This window comes from Triticum aestivum, chromosome 4B (genome assembly GCF_018294505.1).
Source record: "Triticum aestivum cultivar Chinese Spring chromosome 4B, IWGSC CS RefSeq v2.1, whole genome shotgun sequence".
Classification (NCBI taxonomy): domain Eukaryota; kingdom Viridiplantae; phylum Streptophyta; class Magnoliopsida; order Poales; family Poaceae; genus Triticum; species Triticum aestivum.
Window position 1 is genome coordinate 448853551 of NC_057804.1, and position 18393 is coordinate 448871943.

The following is an 18393-nucleotide window of genomic DNA, read 5'->3' on the forward strand; positions in this document are numbered from 1 at the left end:
AGGACAAGGGTGATCAAGAAGCCGAGAGGGTCCATTGGTTTCGGGCCCAATGCATGGTAGTAGCTGAATCATGGATCACAAACACAGAACTCAGTTCCTGAGGACGGCTTCAATGAGACAACCCACCATGTACTCCTACATGGCCTCTCACCGCTACCTTTACCAAATCGTGTTCACACGCTTAGCTCACACACAGTAGGACATGTTCACACACCTCTGATTCATCCCGGATGAATCAGACCTGACTCGACTCTAAGCAGTAGCAGGCATGACAAACAAGCATGAATGAGTAGGCACAACAGGGCTCAAACAATTCCTACTCATGCTAGTGGGTTTCATCTATTTACTGTGGCAATGACAGGTCATGCAAAGGATAAAGGGGTTCAGCTACCGCAGCAGGTAACAGATGAATCGTTGTTGTCCTAATGCAGTAAAAGAGAGCAGGAGCGAGAGAGTGGGATTTTATCGGAATGAACAAGGGGGTTTTGCTTGCCTGGCACTTCTGAAGATAACATTGAGTCTTCATCAGTGTCAACGATCACATCATCGGTATCACGTCTATCGGGAGGGGACAAATACCGGCAACACAGAAGGGAACACAATCAATGCAATGCACAATATGATGCATGATCATGACATGGCAAGATGAATGTGTTTTGAGCTAATGCAACTAGCAACAGATTAAATGAAGTTGGTTTGAATACAAGATTCAAATTCAAACTCCATATGTGATTATTCAAATGCCATTTAATTGATTTGTGCTAAACAGCAGCTATAAGTTGTTCTAACATGCATGAAAATGGTGCAGATGGATTCCTTGAATTTTTTTGATAATTTTTCATATATAAATTATTTAATTTGGAGTTACGGTTGAATTTCTATGATTTATTGAAGTTTTAGGGCATTTTCTGAAATTCCTGAAATAATAATAAATCCAGAAATGATTATGGCGTCAGCACCACGTCACAGTGACGTCAGCAGGGTCAACTGGGCGCCCCAGGTCAAACCTGACGTGTGGGGGCCACACGTCAGTGACACAGGAGCTAATCCCGGTCAAACCCAGCGCTGACTGGGGTTTGACCAGGGGTGGGGCCCACTGTCAGTGGCTGTGGGTTTAATTAGTGGGGCCATTAACACTGATTAAGCGTGCCCCGTCGGCAGTCGCCGGAGTATCGCCGGCGGCGACCATTCCGCACGGCGGCGCGGCTCAGAGTTGAGCTAGGGGCGATGGTTTGGCGCGCGGTTTGGCTCATTAGAACGTCCGCGACGCGGCGCGTCCAGCGGTGGCTGTGGCCGCGGCTGGGGTGACCGGTAGCGGCAACTACGGCGAGAGAGGCGGCGACCGGAGCTCGGGCATCGCCTAAGACGATGCTATGGTGCGGCTACGGACGAACCGATGGGAGTTTTCGGCTCCTGGGAACATCTCGAGCCCGAGGGCGTGCTCAGACGCGAGCTAGGACACCTGTGGCCACGGCGGTGCCATGGCCGGCGGCGAGGAGCGCTCGGCAAGGTGGTTAGGGCGGCTAGAGTACGGGAATGAGCGCGAGGAGGAGGGGGAATGGAAGAGTAGCTCACAGCTGATCTGGTGGAGGCAACGGCGAGGCCGGGGAGGGGCTGGAGCTCGCGAATCCTCGAAAGTTCGTCGGCAGCCGAAGGTTGGGGGCGAGCTTGTGGGCGACGCTGCAGGGCTTCCGGAGGGCCGTGGATCGGTGGGGAGGAAGAGGGGGTCGGGGCGGAGCTTCCTGGGGCGTCGGTGAGGCGTGGGGTGGCCGGTAGCCACGGTGGCTCTCTTCGGTGGCGGCGGCTCCGTTCGGTGAGGAGAACAGAGGAGGGGGAGAGTGTTCCGGGGAGAGGATGAGGACGCGGGAGAGTGAGGAAGAGAGGCAGGGAGGTGCGTGGCGTCTCCGGGCGTCGAGGAGGAAGCAGGAGGTGGCCGAGGCCTCTCGGGCGCGCGCCACGCCTCGCCTCTGTCCTTCTGGCGAGGGAGGAAGACGACAGGGGAGGGGGTGGAGATGGGCTGGGCCGGCTGGGCCGGTTGGTGGCGCCAGGTAGGCTGCGGGTAAGTGGCCCAGGTAGGTTTCCTCTCTCTCCTGTTTTATTGTTCTATTTGTTTTATTTTTATTTAATCTTTTGCCACTGTTTTGAATTTAAAATAATTCAAACAATGCCAAAAGCTCCTCTGAATATTTTTATTTTGCTATATGGACTTTTCCAAAAGCTCATAAAATATTTCAGGGGTATTTGAAATTATATTCTAGTTATATGAAATATAATTCAAATTCAAATAACTAATGATTTAAATTCAAAGTCCCAAAAATAAATCCTTAAAAATGTTCAATATTTTGGTTGGGACCAGAACCCTTACCAAAATTATCAAACATTTAAGAAGAGCATTTTGGAGCAATGAATGAGATTTTTAGGGTTTTTGCCCTTCTTTTATTTAAGTTTTTGAGGCTTCCAAACTTCCTCAGTTCAGGTTTCAAAAATTTAAACATGATGCTCAGATGGAAGCAGGCATAGGACAGGCCAGAACTAGGGATGTGACAACTCACCCCCACTAAACAAGAATCTCGACCCGAGATTCAAGGGTAGGGTAAGACGAAGGGAAAACGCAAACTAGTATAATCTTCATGATCCAGGGTGCACTTCAAATGAACGTTGATTTGAACACCATTATTGTCTTGAAGTCCTGCTCTGAGAAATCCTGTCAACATGACATGGAGGGAAGAAGGAGACTCTAGAAGGGTCGATCTTCTCGAAGATCGAACAACTCACGGAATGAGACATAGGACCATCTCTCGGGTTGAGACACGAGATACACATCAAGAGGGGTGGAAAGAAACGGATGACGAAGGTTCACTAGGTAGACAACAATTTCACGCTTAAGAAGGTGGTAAACGATTGTCAACGTAGCGAGGAGTTGAGTTGCCATGATACCATAACGATACACCTTAGGGAAGGTGACTCGTAGAGATATTCCCTTAAGTGGCAAAAGAATTACTTTTGATTCAGAGATCATTGAAACTCTTTAAACCAGCCTAAGACAATTCTCGAGCGATCGTTTGGAGGGGGTCGGTAGAATGGCATACTCAAACTTGGATGATGTGGATTACCTTGTTGAAGACAACGTAATGGATGAATTTGCTTATCACCGGAAATGGAAGAGACCCATGGTAGAATGACACATTAGCGGTGCAAGCTGGGAACAAAATGCAAATGCTGGGAATGATTCTGGTAACTGGGGAGAGGCTCAACAATAAGGAGTTATTCCACTATTGGAATGGTTATAGCATAACCGAGGAAACTGAGAGCGCTATACAGTTAATGCCGACGATCAAACCTAGCACTTGCGCGTGCTCTCAAGAACTTGAGCAATTCCATAATCATCAAGGTTTTACCAACATCCGTGTCAAGGGTCCGGTAACACAACTTACTACCATGTTGAAGGGTGATGGAGGATGCAGATGCAAGGAAGATAACACCTTCTCAGATTTCACCTTAGCGAGGCCAAGGAAATAAAATCTGGATGATCGACCGAGAGACATTTAGCACTCCGCTTCTAATGTTCTCCTTGAGGTGCTAGTGTACCCATTCATAGATATGGTTTGATATCTAGAACATCAAGTAAAAAGGTCGGACTTCGGAACACAGAAATCCATAGGGCAACTAGGGAGTAAATCCTACGAAATCCCTATGGGGAGGTGGCCAACTTCATCAATCAAGATATTATAATAACAGGTCTTCCGGCTGGGTGTGTTGGCCACGACATCCACTTTACCGGTTATCGCGCGACCAATATTATAATTCTTGGGAAATATTCCAACCATCATATCTGCCTGAGATTCAGATCTGGTTGGGGTCAGGATATTCCAGACTCATCGAGTCTAGGAAGAAAAACGGAAGTTTGCAACACAAATCGACGAAATGACATTGCGGGATTCTTGGGAGATGAACTACGATAGCAAACTCCAAAACATGAGCTGGTTCTGCTACAAACATGTGAACACGTTGTCCAAGACAAGCATGACCACAAAGTAGTCTTATAATAAAACACTACCGAGTTCAGGAGGGGGAACCATCAACGAGGATATCGAAGTTCTTTCATAAGTCCGGATTAGCTCTTATGAAGATAATCCTTCTCCTTGAACAAATCAGTCAGTGGCTTGGTGTGCTAGGATATACGTATGGAATGAAGGTTGCAAGTCTCCAGACCACAGAATACTTCGCACGTGTGCATGACTGACTTGCGATGATTCTAGAGGAAGCAACATTGACTTTCTCGAATCCACGGCGGCAACTTGCATCAGATGCACATGAATTAAAGGAAGTCACTACCTTCATCCAAACATATGCTTCATGAGCTAGCATGAACAAATGCTTTCAAAAGTTTCCAACACTAGCTTATTGTTCAACAAAATCATGGAGGAGATAAGGATGTTGTCAATGGGCTCAACAACAATTCATCTAGGTTTCCTTTTTAAAAGGAATTCCATAGTTAAGTGAACACGGTGATAGCATTGGTCAGACCAAGGATGTAATGGTGTATGCTCGAGGGATCAACCACGAATAAGACAACATTACGAGCATCGTTGGTACTGATTTGATTTGACGATAGCCCACACTCAAATCAAAGGATTGATAAGACAATAGGTCCAGCAACTGATCACAGGGACCAATCGATGAAGATATCATCTTTCTTCAACACACACTACACAAGAATATCCCTTTGGAACGAACTAAGTCAGGCAAGCTTTTATCCTCCAACTCTCCAAGTTGTTGTCTAGCTTAACCAACTAGCTCAGGGATATCTAACACCGATCTTGGAGAGAGGGTGGTTCACAAGAAACCAACTTGATCACGAGCTCAACATAACAGTCAGGGAACAACCTGGTAATACTTCCGAGAAGATATTCGGAAAATCACGAACCACCGGTATGTTACTAGGCTCGAGAACAATCTCGCTTTTGAGGGCAAGACGATATGATCAAATGAGTGAGGACTTGACAAGATCCTAACTCATCAATCGAAGGGTGCACCGAAATAAGAACTAGATAGCACGATCAGTCTTAGGGTGACGATTCAATAATCAATACACTAAGAATGAGGTTATCGTCCATTTAACTACCAAGCAACAGAGTTGCTAGCAGTATTGATTTCACACGCCACGATTCACTTGTCGGCATTCTGGTTACAATAACACAGGAACCGAGGAATGAACAATGATGGCAAGAAGTATCACTGTACCAAGAGTTCATAGGATGGTGTGCAATTCCTATAACAATCCCGATATAAAGATGGTAATACTTCAAGGTAGAACAGAATCAAAAGCTGGGCTGGCATTTTGATCTGCGGAGCATGACTACCTTGACCCAATCCTAGATATGGATGAGGTACTGGAGTTCATTTCTCCTAGTCATTCTGGAATAGAATGGCTTGATGGACCACAAGAGTAATAGGCATCGATGAACGAATGCACACATAATCTTAACTATCAATTGATAGACGAAGGTCAGTAGACAACTAAAAGGGGACAACTCAAAGGAACATATGATTTTCTGAGTTGTGGATGCATGGTTTAGCATGTCGAACGAAGTTCAACATATTTCTTCCGGATAACCCATGCAGAAAAGTAGAACCGGCAGAGCCATAACATATAATGGAGAACTCATCAAGAGCACTCTGGTTGTGATCGTTCAGTCCAACGAGGAACTTCTGCCATAAGTAGTTCATGGTATTTGGAAGAAGGATGTACCACGAACCTCGAGGACTATCGCAAAGGTTACTAATATCCTAAAGGAACTAGCAACACTATCAACATGATGTAAGTAGGGTGAATATCGGTTTAAGAACCCAGGAATAGAATACCTACTAACTAAATGGCATCACGGGATGCTTTCGATAATGACGGCCAGAGTCATCACACTGGAACATAAATCATGGCTAGACTACTAGATGATCCCCTGAGACACCTAGGGTCATAATAATAACTCCAACATAAAGGTTGAGGCAGTAGAGTACCTCAGCTCAACAATTTGTGTGATTAACCTGGCCTAACAGACATTGAAACCGGAGAAAAAGGATTTTGCAAATGCATCAGACTCTTTAGAAACCTGGGATGACTCGGACAGCATAACGGCTGTAAATGCTCAGAAAAGATTTGAGACATTCACAAAAATGGTGGCATAACCACTCAGAAGCACAATATCAAGGTCTCGAGATCAACAATTAACATACGGAAGTAGTAGAAACTGAACTCAAGCTTAAATCCAACAATCTTATAAGTCCACTGATTAGTAACACGTGATCCTAATAGAAAGAAGGGATAGCCTAGTTCTTAATCCCCGTAGAAGAGAAGATGATGACTCAGATCAGAAGGCCATGAGGTATAAGGAGTAAAAAGAGCCTTACGTTCCATCCCACAATCAATTCCCTCATATAACTAAAGAATTTCTAGACTCAACTTCGACCAGTTTGGCTTGGTAATCCTACAGACAGTCAAGCTCTGATACCAACGCTGTCAGGACCCCGACTCAATGCCACATCGATCTAGCATGTAACACCTCATATCACTTTGCGGCCTCACGCACGGTATTCCCACGGGTGTCGCCTTACCTTTGCCCGGGACCGTTTGCGCCTTTTGGCACACGTATATGACAGTGTCGCTAGCATCCATATGATAAGGAGCCCGGGCTGACATGGCTAGTCGTAAACCCAAAGTGGCACAGACTTATAGGGACAAGCATCCATGACCCAGCATCGAACGTGTCGGTCATCAGCGAGTGAATCCAGGCTGTAGCACTGGGCTAGCAGGACTCCGGTGAACCGGGCTGTAGCGGGCTAACAGGACTCTGGTATTCATCGCGTGACATTTCCCCGAAGGGACAGACACAGGAACGAAGAAGGACACATGCCGACCAGCCTAAGTGTTCCGGAGCAGTAGCAAGCTACCATGGCTCGGTGGAAACACTAGGAGACATTTCCCGGTAAGAAAGGCTACTAAAGATAAACAACTAGATAGTCAGATCCCACACATACCAAGCATTTCAATAACATACACACAATATGCTCGATATGTGCAAATACAACATGGCATCACAACATGACTCTATGACTCAAGTAATTTATTCATTAGGCTCCGAGGAGCGAGATATTACAAACATGGGTCTCATGACCCAACACTCAGAGCATACAATCAAAGCACAAGCGGAAGCTATCATGTCTGAGTACAGACATCTATAAATGAAAAAGGCTGAGAAGCCTGACTATCTATCAGATCCTGCCGAGGGCACAAGATCGTAGCTGAGGTATCAAGCTAAACGTCGAAGTCCACGCGAAACTACTAGTGAGACCGAAGTCTCTCTGCAAAAACATAAAATAGGCAAACGTGAGTACAAATGTACCCAGCAAGACTTACATCAGAACTATCTACATATGCATCATTATCAACAAAGGGATGGTGGGGTTTAACTGTAGCAAGCCAGCTTTGACTCGGTGGCTATCCTGAACTACGACTGCAAATAACTCTTTTGAGGTGGCGCACACGAGTCCACATATTCACCATATCAATACACCACTATGGATCCGCTCCCGTCTCCCTACGAGAACGCCATCCATAGCACTCACGCTTATCTTGCGTATTTTAGAGTATCCACTTTCACTTGTCTATGAACTGATATAAGCAACCCAGAAGTCCTTTTCCGCGGACACGGCTATTCGAATAGATCATATTAACCCTGCAGGGGTGTACTTCTTCACACACGCTCTCACCACTTACCGCCGTTTACACGACATGTACTCGGCAACCTTCAAGCGGAAGCCCAACATGGGTGTCGGCCACGACCTACCTAATCACCTAAGTCTCTAGTCCAGGTTTATCGCCTATTCGGGTTCCATCCATGAGGAGATCCGGCCGGAGTTTCGCTCACAGCCCCAAACGATGTGAACAGGGTTCCCGAGACACCAAACGGGCGCCCGGTACACCGTGCCACGTGCCTACCGCATCACAGCCCACCCCTACGGTCAGCGCTGCCCACGGCCTCCAGCATACTACAAACACCAGAAACTGCTTGCAACTCCTGGACAAAGGACAAGGGTGATCAAGAAGCCGAGAGGGTCCATTGGTTTCGGGCCCAATGCATGGTAGTAGCTGAATCATGGATCACAAACACAGAACTCAGTTCCTGAGGACGGCTTCAATGAGACAACCCACCATGTACTCCTACATGGCCTCTCACCGCTACCTTTACCAAATCGTGTTCACACGCTTAGCTCACACACAGTAGGACATGTTCACACACCTCTGATTCATCCCGGATGAATCAGACCTGACTCGACTCTAAGCAGTAGCAGGCATGACAAACAAGCATGAATGAGTAGGCACAACAGGGCTCAAACAATTCCTACTCATGCTAGTGGGTTTCATCTATTTACTGTGGCAATGACAGGTCATGCAAAGGATAAAGGGGTTCAGCTACCGCAGCAGGTAACAGATGAATCGTTGTTGTCCTAATGCAGTAAAAGAGAGCAGGAGCGAGAGAGTGGGATTTTATCGGAATGAACAAGGGGGTTTTGCTTGCCTGGCACTTCTGAAGATAACATTGAGTCTTCATCAGTGTCAACGATCACATCATCGGTATCACGTCTATCGGGAGGGGACAAATACCGGCAACACAGAAGGGAACACAATCAATGCAATGCACAATATGATGCATGATCATGACATGGCAAGATGAATGTGTTTTGAGCTAATGCAACTAGCAACAGATTAAATGAAGTTGGTTTGAATACAAGATTCAAATTCAAACTCCATATGTGATTATTCAAATGCCATTTAATTGATTTGTGCTAAACAGCAGCTATAAGTTGTTCTAACATGCATGAAAATGGTGCAGATGGATTCCTTGAATTTTTCTGATAATTTTTCATATATAAATTATTTAATTTGGAGTTACGGTTGAATTTCTATGATTTATTGAAGTTTTAGGGCATTTTCTGAAATTCCTGAAATAATAATAAATCCAGAAATGATTATGGCGTCAGCACCACGTCACAGTGACGTCAGCAGGGTCAACTGGGCGCCCCAGGTCAAACCTGACGTGTGGGGGCCACACGTCAGTGACCCAGGAGCTAATCCCGGTCAAACCCAGCGCTGACTGGGGTTTGACCAGGGGTGGGGCCCACTGTCAGTGGCTGTGGGTTTAATTAGTGGGGCCATTAACACTGATTAAGCGTGCCCCGTCGGCAGTCGCCGGAGTATCGCCGGCGGCGACCATTCCGCACAGCGGCGCGGCTCGGAGTTGAGCTAGGGGCGATGGTTTGGCGCGCGGTTTGGCTCATTAGAACGTCCGCGACGCGGCGCGTCCAGCGGTGGCTGTGGCCGCGGCTGGGGTGACCGGTAGCGGCAACTACGGCAAGAGAGGCGGCGACCGGAGCTCGGGCATCGCCTAAGATGATGCTATGGTGCGGCTACGGACGAACCGATGGGAGTTTTCGGCTCCTGGGAACATCTCGAGCCCGAGGGCGTGCTCAGACGCGAGCTAGGACACCTGTGGCCACGGCGGTGCCATGGCCGGCGGCGAGGAGCGCTCGGCAAGGTGGTTAGGGCGGCTAGAGTACGGGAACGAGCGCGAGGAGGAGGGGGAATGGAAGAGTAGCTCACAGCGGATCTGGTGGAGGCAACGGCGAGGCCGGGGAGGGGCTGGAGCTCGCGAATCCTCGAAAGTTCGCCGGCAACCGAAGGTTGGGGGCGAGCTTGAGGGCGACGCTGCAGGGCTTCCGGAGGGCCGTGGATCGGTGGGGAGGAAGAGGGGGTCGGGGCGGAGCTTCCTGGGGCGTCGGTGAGGCGTGGGGTGGCCGGTAGCCACGGTGGCTCTCGTCGGTGGCGGCGGCTCCGTTCGGTGAGGAGAACAGAGGAGGGGGAGAGTGTTCCGGGGAGAGGATGAGGACGCGGGAGAGTGAGGAAGAGAGGCAGGAAGGTGCGTGGCGTCTCCGGGCGTCGAGGAGGAAGCAGGAGGTGGCCGAGGCCTCTCGGGCGCGCGCCACGCCTCGCCTCTGTCCTTCTGGCGAGGGAGGAAGACGACAGGGGAGGGGGTGGAGATGGGCTGGGCCGGCTGGGCCGGTTGGTGGCGCCAGGTAGGCTGCGGGTAAGTGGCCCAGGTAGGTTTCCTCTCTCTCCTGTTTTATTGTTCTGTTTGTTTTATTTTTATTTAATCTTTTGCCACTGTTTTGAATTTAAAATAATTCAAACAATGCCAAAAGCTCCTTTGAATATTTTTATTTTGCTATATGGACTTTTCCAAAAGCTCATAAAATATTTCAGGGGTATTTGAAATTATATTCTAGTTATATTAATATAATTCAAATTCAAATAACTAATGATTTAAATTCAAAGTCCCAAAAATAAATCCTTAAAAATGTTCAATATTTTGGTTGGGACCAGAACCCTTACCAAAATTATCAAACATTTAAGAAGAGCATTTTGGAGCAATGAATGAGATTTTTAGGGTTTTTGCCCTTCTTTTATTTAAGTTTTTGAGGCTTCCAAACTTCCTCAGTTCAGGTTTCAAAAATTTAAACATGATGCTCAGATGGAAGCAGGCATAGGACAGGCCAGAACTAGGGATGTGACAACTGGGCTTGCTTGGTTTGAGGAGACACCAACGACAAGCGTACACAACGTCGTAGAGGGCCAAAAGAGGACAATAGCGAACACCGAGGGAGAGCAATAAGGACCCGGACGTGTTCCACACAATGCTCACAACATTGAGGACGCCGCAAATGTGCGGATCCAACACCGAACTGTGGCTTTCACTCGGAGACAACCACCACCTCCAAGTGAGCGAGGGGTATGGCGCACACGCCTCGGCCCAACAGAAGCCAAGCAAAATTTTCATCCGTGCATTGCACATCACTACGGCTCCTGGAATTGGGCAACACTCTCCAATTAGCATTGCACCGCCGCCACCGCAACTCTAAGAAGAAGTAGTCGTAGAGCCCAGGACTGATGACTGGCTGCACGACCAAGAGGAACACGGCCACCGCACTGAACTCCCAACCTAGACAAGAGACCACAGCTACCCCGCCTCTCTGGCAAGGTTCAGAATTGCACACAACAGCCGTCGCCAACCAAAAGATGGCCTTGCGACTATCGGAACCGCACCTCCACGAAGCACTAGGCTACGCCATTGGGAGAGCTCCACCGCTCACCACACTGCACAGAGTTGATCGGACACTCGCTACTCGCCAAGACTCCTTCTTGGTCGAGTGATCACGGCACTGCCACCACCAACTTGTTTGTGGGTTCACGCCTCTGCCACCAAACGGCCCCGCCACCACCGTAGCTCGCCATCACACCGCTACCAGCTCTGTCCAGGCCTGCTGCCCAACCGAGCCTCCTAGCATGCATCGACAGCCATCCCCCACTCCCGACCAACGCAGATATGGCCAGATCAAGCTCCGCCACGAAGAACGCTGCGCCGCCACCGACCAGCAGGTCGCAGCGCCCTGCACTGCACCGCCACCGCTTGCGCACGCGAGCCGTCGCACCGGCCTCCAAGCTCTGCCAACGCCTGATGCACCCGAAGAAGGAGCTTCCCGCGGCCCCGGCCTGTTCCAGGTGAGGAAAAGAGATGTCGCTACCGCCGACACCATGCAGGCTTTGCCCGACGGCACCTGCCGACGGCGATAGGGAGAGGGAAAGGTAATGAGGGCTGGGTCGGGTGGGTGCTAGGGTTGGGCACCCGGTTCATCCTTGGGGGGAGGGGCGACATGGGGTTGGGAAGGGACATAGTGGAGTAGTACTATGATTTTGTCAATTGTCACCTTTGTCAGGTCACAGCACTCGGACATAGCCGTGTCGGGGGGAGGGGGGGAGCTTCCTAGTCTAAACTCATACATAATATACTTGATATGTACATGTAAGTATAGGTGTCTCATATGATTTTTTTGTCCTGGCCGAGAGTTGTTCAAGAACTGTGTGTTGGCTCTTGTGTACCAAAGCATAGTTTGTAGATCGAACAAAATAATAAGGAATAGTTACATCTGAGCTCATGAGCTACACTCATGCATGTGACGACCACTCCCCCTCCTAACCACGTCCTACTCAATGCCGTCTCCGCCACCCCCGTGTGTCCTCCTTGCAGGTATGAGCCCCTTTGTAGCACCTCACATGCCTCCTGAAAGATCGTGGATGTCGCCTAGAGGGGGGTGAATAGGTGCTGTAAAATAATTACAGTTTAGGCTTGAACAAATGCGGAATAAAACTAGCGTTTAATTTGACAAGCACAAAACCTAAATCGACTAGGCTCACCTATGTGCACGAACAACTTATGCTAAGCAAGATAAACAACTAAGTGATAGCAAGATATATATCATGTCATACTATGGCTATCACAATGTAAAGTGCCTAAGTAAAGGCTCGGGTAAGAGATAACCAAGGCACACGGAGACGACGATGTATCTCGAAGTTCACACCCTTGCGGATGCTAATCTCTGTTTGAAGCATTGTGGAGGCACAATGCTCCCTAAGAAGCCGCTAGGCCAACGTAGTCTCCTCCCACTCAAGCATAATGCAAGATGTTGTGATTCCACTAAGGGGCCCTTGAGGGTGGTCAGTGAACCCGTACAAATGACAACCCTTGGGGGCATTCACCAAACCCGTACACTTTGGCAACCCTTGGGCGCGGTCATTGGAACCCGTAGAAATTGCTCGGGGCGATCTCCACAACCTAATTGGAGACCTCAATGCTTGCCCAGAGTTTTACACCACAATGATTGAGCTCTGAATGCACCAACCATCTAGGGAACCAAAGCACCCAGGAGGAACAGGCTGTAGGGTGCCCAAACACCCAAGAGTAATAAGCTCCTCAACTTTCACTTCCACGTATCACCGTGGGGAACTCAAACCGATGCACCAAATGCAATGGGAAGGACACACAGAGTGCCCAAGTCCCTCACTATCAAATCATAAAGCTATTGAGGAAAATGAGAGGAAGAAAAAGAAAGAGAACATGAAGAACTCCAAGATCTAGATCCAAGGGGTTCCCCTCACACAGAGGAGAAAGTGATTGGTGGAAATGTAGATCTAGATCTCCTCTCTCTTTTCCGTCAAGAACTAGCAAGAATAATTGGAGGGATTGGGAGATAGTAAGCTCGAAGAAGGTCAACAATGGGGGAAGAACATGAGCTCAAAGGATAGTGACCATTGGGGAAGAAGGTCCCCTTAAATAGGCTCCCCCAAATCCAATCGTTATGCCCACAAGCCGTGCTCAAGCGGTACTACCGCTCAGGGAAGAGGTACTACCACTTAGCACGGTCAAAATAGTAAAATGACCATAAGCTCCAAAACTCACAAAGAGAAACACCAAACAAGAACCAAGAAAGATGATGCAAGGATGCAATGGTTTGAGCTCTCTATGAACGATACGATCAAGCTAGTAACTTGAGAGCCCCCCTTGATAGTACGACAATCGATCCTATAACCAGTCTCCCAACTACCACCATGAGACCAGTAAAATAGAAAACCTATCAAAGGCACACCTTTGCCTTGCACAAAGTCCACTTGAGCTAGACAATGACGATCTTGACTTTCTCAAGTTGGACCACCTTGCTTGATTGCGTTGGCTCGATGAAGACTAGTTGATCGCTCCCCCATACTCCACTATGGGTGAGCCACTCTTCGGCACATCTTCACAAGTCCATTGCCACCACAATGTATGGCAAGCTTCAAGCACTTGATCTCTTCATGATGCACCTCTTGAAATTGCCCACCGCAATCTTGATGACGATCACCACTTGATGTCATCCTCCATGGGTTGTATGGGATCTTCCTCTTGATATGAACCCATCGAAACACCTACTCCACATAGAAATCTCACATAGACCATGGGTTAGTACACAAAGCATAATGGACAATGCTTACTGCTACCTCTTGAGCTTGTGTTGGTTTTCCCTTGAAGAGGAAAGGATGATGCATCAAAGTAGCGTAAGTATTTACCTCAGTTTTGAGAACCAAGGTATCAATCCAGTAGGAGACAACACACAAGTCACCGAATACCTGTACAAACAATCAACAACTTGCACCCAACGCGATAAAGGGGTTGTCAATCCCTTCACGTTCACTTGCAAAAATGAGATCTGATAGAGATAGCTAAACGGTAAAGTAAATATTTTTGGTATTTTTGGTTTATAGATCGGAAAGTAAAGATGTAAACGAGATTAAATAATGTTGAAAAGAGATTCAATATAATGGAAAAGAGACCCGGGGGCCATAGGTTTCACTAGTGGATTCTCTCAAGATAGCAAATATTACGGTGGGTGAACAAATTACTGCCGAGCAATTGATATGACGGTATCTAAGGCAATGATCATGAACATAGGCATCACGTCCGTGTCAATTAGACCGACTCCTGCCTGCATCTACTACTATTACTCCACACATCGACCGCTATCCAGCATGCATCTAGAGTATTAAGTTCATAAAGAACGGAGTAACGCATTAAGTAAGATGACATGATGTAGAGGAATTAACTCAAGCAATATGATGAAAATCCCATCTTTTTATCCTCGATGGCAACAATACAATATGTGCCTTGATGCCCCTACTGTCACTGGGAAAGGACACCGCAAGATTGAACCCAAAGCTAAGCACTTCTCCCATTGCAAGAAAGATCAATCTAGTAGGCCAAACTAAACCGATAATTCGAAGAGACTTGCAAAGATATCAAATCATGCATATAAGAATTCAGAGAAGAACCAAATAATACTCATAGATAATCTGATCATAAATCCACAATTCATCGGATCTCGGCAAAACACCACAAAAAATATTACATTGAATAGATGTCCAAGAACATCGAGGAGAACATGGTATTGAGAATCAAAGAGAAAGAAGAAGCCATATAGCTAATAACTATGGACCCGAAGGTCTGTGGTAAACTACTCACGCTTCATCAAAGAGGTAATTGTGTTGATGTAGAAGCCCTCCGTGATCGAATCCCCCTCCGGCAAGATGCCAGAAAAGGTCCATAGATGGGATCTCACAGGTACAGAAGGTTGCGGCGGTGGAAAAGTGGTTTCGTGGCTCTCCTGGATGTTTTCAGGGTATAAGAGTATATATAGGCGAAGGAACAGTCACGGGAGCTATGAGGGGCCCACGAGGGTGGGGGCGCGCCATCCTGCCTCGTGGCCGCCTTGTTGCATCTCTGACTTCATCTCCAAGTCTCCTGGTTTGCTTTCGGTCCAATAAAGATCATCGCGAAGGTTTCATTCTGTTTGGACTCCATTTGATATTCCTTTTTTGCGGAACTCTAAAATAGGCAAAAAAACAGAAACTGGCACTTGGCCCTCGGTTAATAGGTTAGTCCCAAAAATAATATAAAATAGCATATAAATGCCTATTAAACATCCAAAACAGATAATATAATGGCATGGAACAATCAAAAATTATAGATACGTTGGAGACGTATCAAGCATCCCCAAGCTTAATTCATGCTCGTCTTCGAGTAGGTAAATGATAAAAACAGAATTTTTGATGTGGAATCTACCAACATATTTATCCATGTAATTTTCTTTATTATGACATGAATGTTCAGATCCGAAAGATTCAAAATAAAAGTTTAATATTGACATAAAAATAATAATACTTCTAGCATACTAACAAGGCAATTATGTCTTCTCAAACTAAGATGGCCAAAGAAATCCTATCCCTACAAAATCATATAGTTTGGCTATGCTCCATCTTCGTCACACAAAATATTCAAATCATGCACAACCCCAGTTTCAGCCAAGCAATTGTTTCATACTTTAGTATTCTCAAACTTTTCAACTTTCACGCAATACATGAGCGTGAGCCATGGACATAGCACTATAGGTGCAATAGAATGGTGGTTGTGAAGAAGACTAAAAAGTGGAGATAGTCTCACATCAACTAGGCGTATCAATGGGCTATGGAGATGCCCATCAATAGATATCAATGTGAGTGAGTAGGGATTGCCATGCAACGGACGCACTAGAGCTATAAGTGTATGAACTCTCAAAAAGAAACTAAGTGGTTGTGCATCCAACTTGCTTGCTCATGAAGACCTAGGGCATTTGAGGAAGCCCATCGTTGGAATATTCAAGTAAAGTTATATAATGAAAAATTCCCACTAGTATATGAAAGTGACAAAATAAGAGACTCTCTATCATGAAGATCATGGTGCTACTTTGAAGCACAAGTGTGGAAAAAGGATAGTAACATTGCCCCTTCTCTCTTTTTCTCTTTTTTTTGATTGTCTTCTTTGGCCCCTCTTTTTTTCCTCACATGGGACAATACTCTAATAATGATGATCATCACACTTCTATTTACTTACAACACAAAAAATTACAACTCGATACTTGGAACAAAATATGACTCTATATGAATGCATCCGGCGGTGTACGAGGATGTGCAATGAATCAAAAGTGACATGTATGAAATAATTATGAACAGTGGCTTTGCCATAAATACGTTGTCAACTACATGATCATGCAAAGCAATATGACAATAATGAGGTGTGTCATAATAAACGGAACGGTGGAAATTTGCATGGCAATATATCTCGGAATGGCTATAGGAATGCCATAATAGGTAGGTATGGTGGCTGTTTTGAGGAAGGTAAATGGTGGGTGTATGGTACTGGCGAAAGTTGCGTGGCACAAGATAGGCTACCAATGGTGGAAGGGTGAGAGTGCGTATAATCCATGGAATCAACATTAGTCATAAAGAACTCACATACTTATTGCAAAAATTTACAAGTCATAAAAACCAAGCACTACGCGCATGCTCCTAGGAGAAGGGTTGGTAGGAGTTAACCATCGCGTGATCCCGACCTCCACACAAAGGATGACAATTAAAGAGATACCTCATGCTTCAAATTTGTTACACAATGGTTACCATACGTGCATGCTACGGGACTCACAAACCTCAACACAAGTATTTCTCAAATTCACAATTACTCCCCTAGCATGACTCTAATATCACCATCTTCATATCTCAAAACAATCATAAGGAATCATTATTCTCATAGTATTCAATGCACTTTATTTGAAAGTTTTTCTTATATCCATCTTGGATGCCCATCATATTAGGACTAGTTTTATAACCGAAGAAAATTACCATGCTGTTCTAAAAGACTCTCAAAATAATATAAGTGAAGCATGAGAGTTTAACAATTTCTATAAAATAAAGCCACCGCCGTGCTCTAAAAAAATATAAGTGAAGCACTAAAGCAATATTGCCTAGCTCAAAAGATATAAGTGAAGCACATAGAGTATTTTAATAAATCACGATTCATGCGTGTCTCTCCCAAAATATGTGTACAGCAAGGATGATTGTGGTAAACTAAAAAGCAAAGACTCAAATCATACAAGATGCTCCAAGCAAAACACATATCATGTGGTGAATAAAAATATAGCCTCTAGTAAAGTTACCGATAGACGAAGACGAAAGAGGGGATGCCTTCCGGGGCATCCCCAAGCTTAGGCATTTGGTTGTCCTTGAATATTACCTTGGGATGACTTGGGCATCCCCATGCTTAGGCTCTTGCCACTCCTTATTCCATAGTCCAGCAAATCCTTACCCAAAACTTGAAAACTTCACAACACAAAACTTGACAGAAAATCTTATGAGCTTTGTTAGTATAAGGAAATAAATCACCACTTTAAGGTACTGTTGCAAACTCATACTTTATTTATATTGGTGTAATTGAAGGAAATATGCCCTAGAGGCAATAATAAAGTTATTATTTATTTCCTTATTTCATGATAAATGTTTATTATTCATGCTAGAATTGTATTAACCGGAAACTTAGTACATGTTTGAATACATAGACAAAACATATAGTCCCTAGTTTGCCTCTACTTGACTAGCTCGTTTATGAAAGATGGTTATGTTTCCTAACCATAGACATGTGTTGTCATTTGATGAACGAGATCACATCATTAGGAGAATGATATGATGGACATGACCCATCCGTTAGCTTAGCATTATGATCGTGTTAGTTTCATTGCTACTGCTTTCTTCATGACTTATACAAGTTCCTCAGACTATGAGATTATGCAACTCCCGAATACCGGAAGAACACTTTGTGTTCTACCAAATGGCACAACGTAAATGGGTGATCATAAAGGTGCTCTACAGGTGTCTCCGAAGGTGTTTGTTGGGTTGGCATAGATCGAGATTAGGACTTGTCACTCCGTGTTTCGTAGAGGTATCTCTGGGCCCTCTCGGCAATACTCATCACTATAAGCCTTGCAAGAATTGTGACTAATGAGTTAGTTGCGGGATGAAGTATTACAGAACGAGTAAAGAGACTTGCCGGTAACAAGATTGAACTAGGTATTGAGATATCGACGATCGAATCTCGGGTAAGTAAC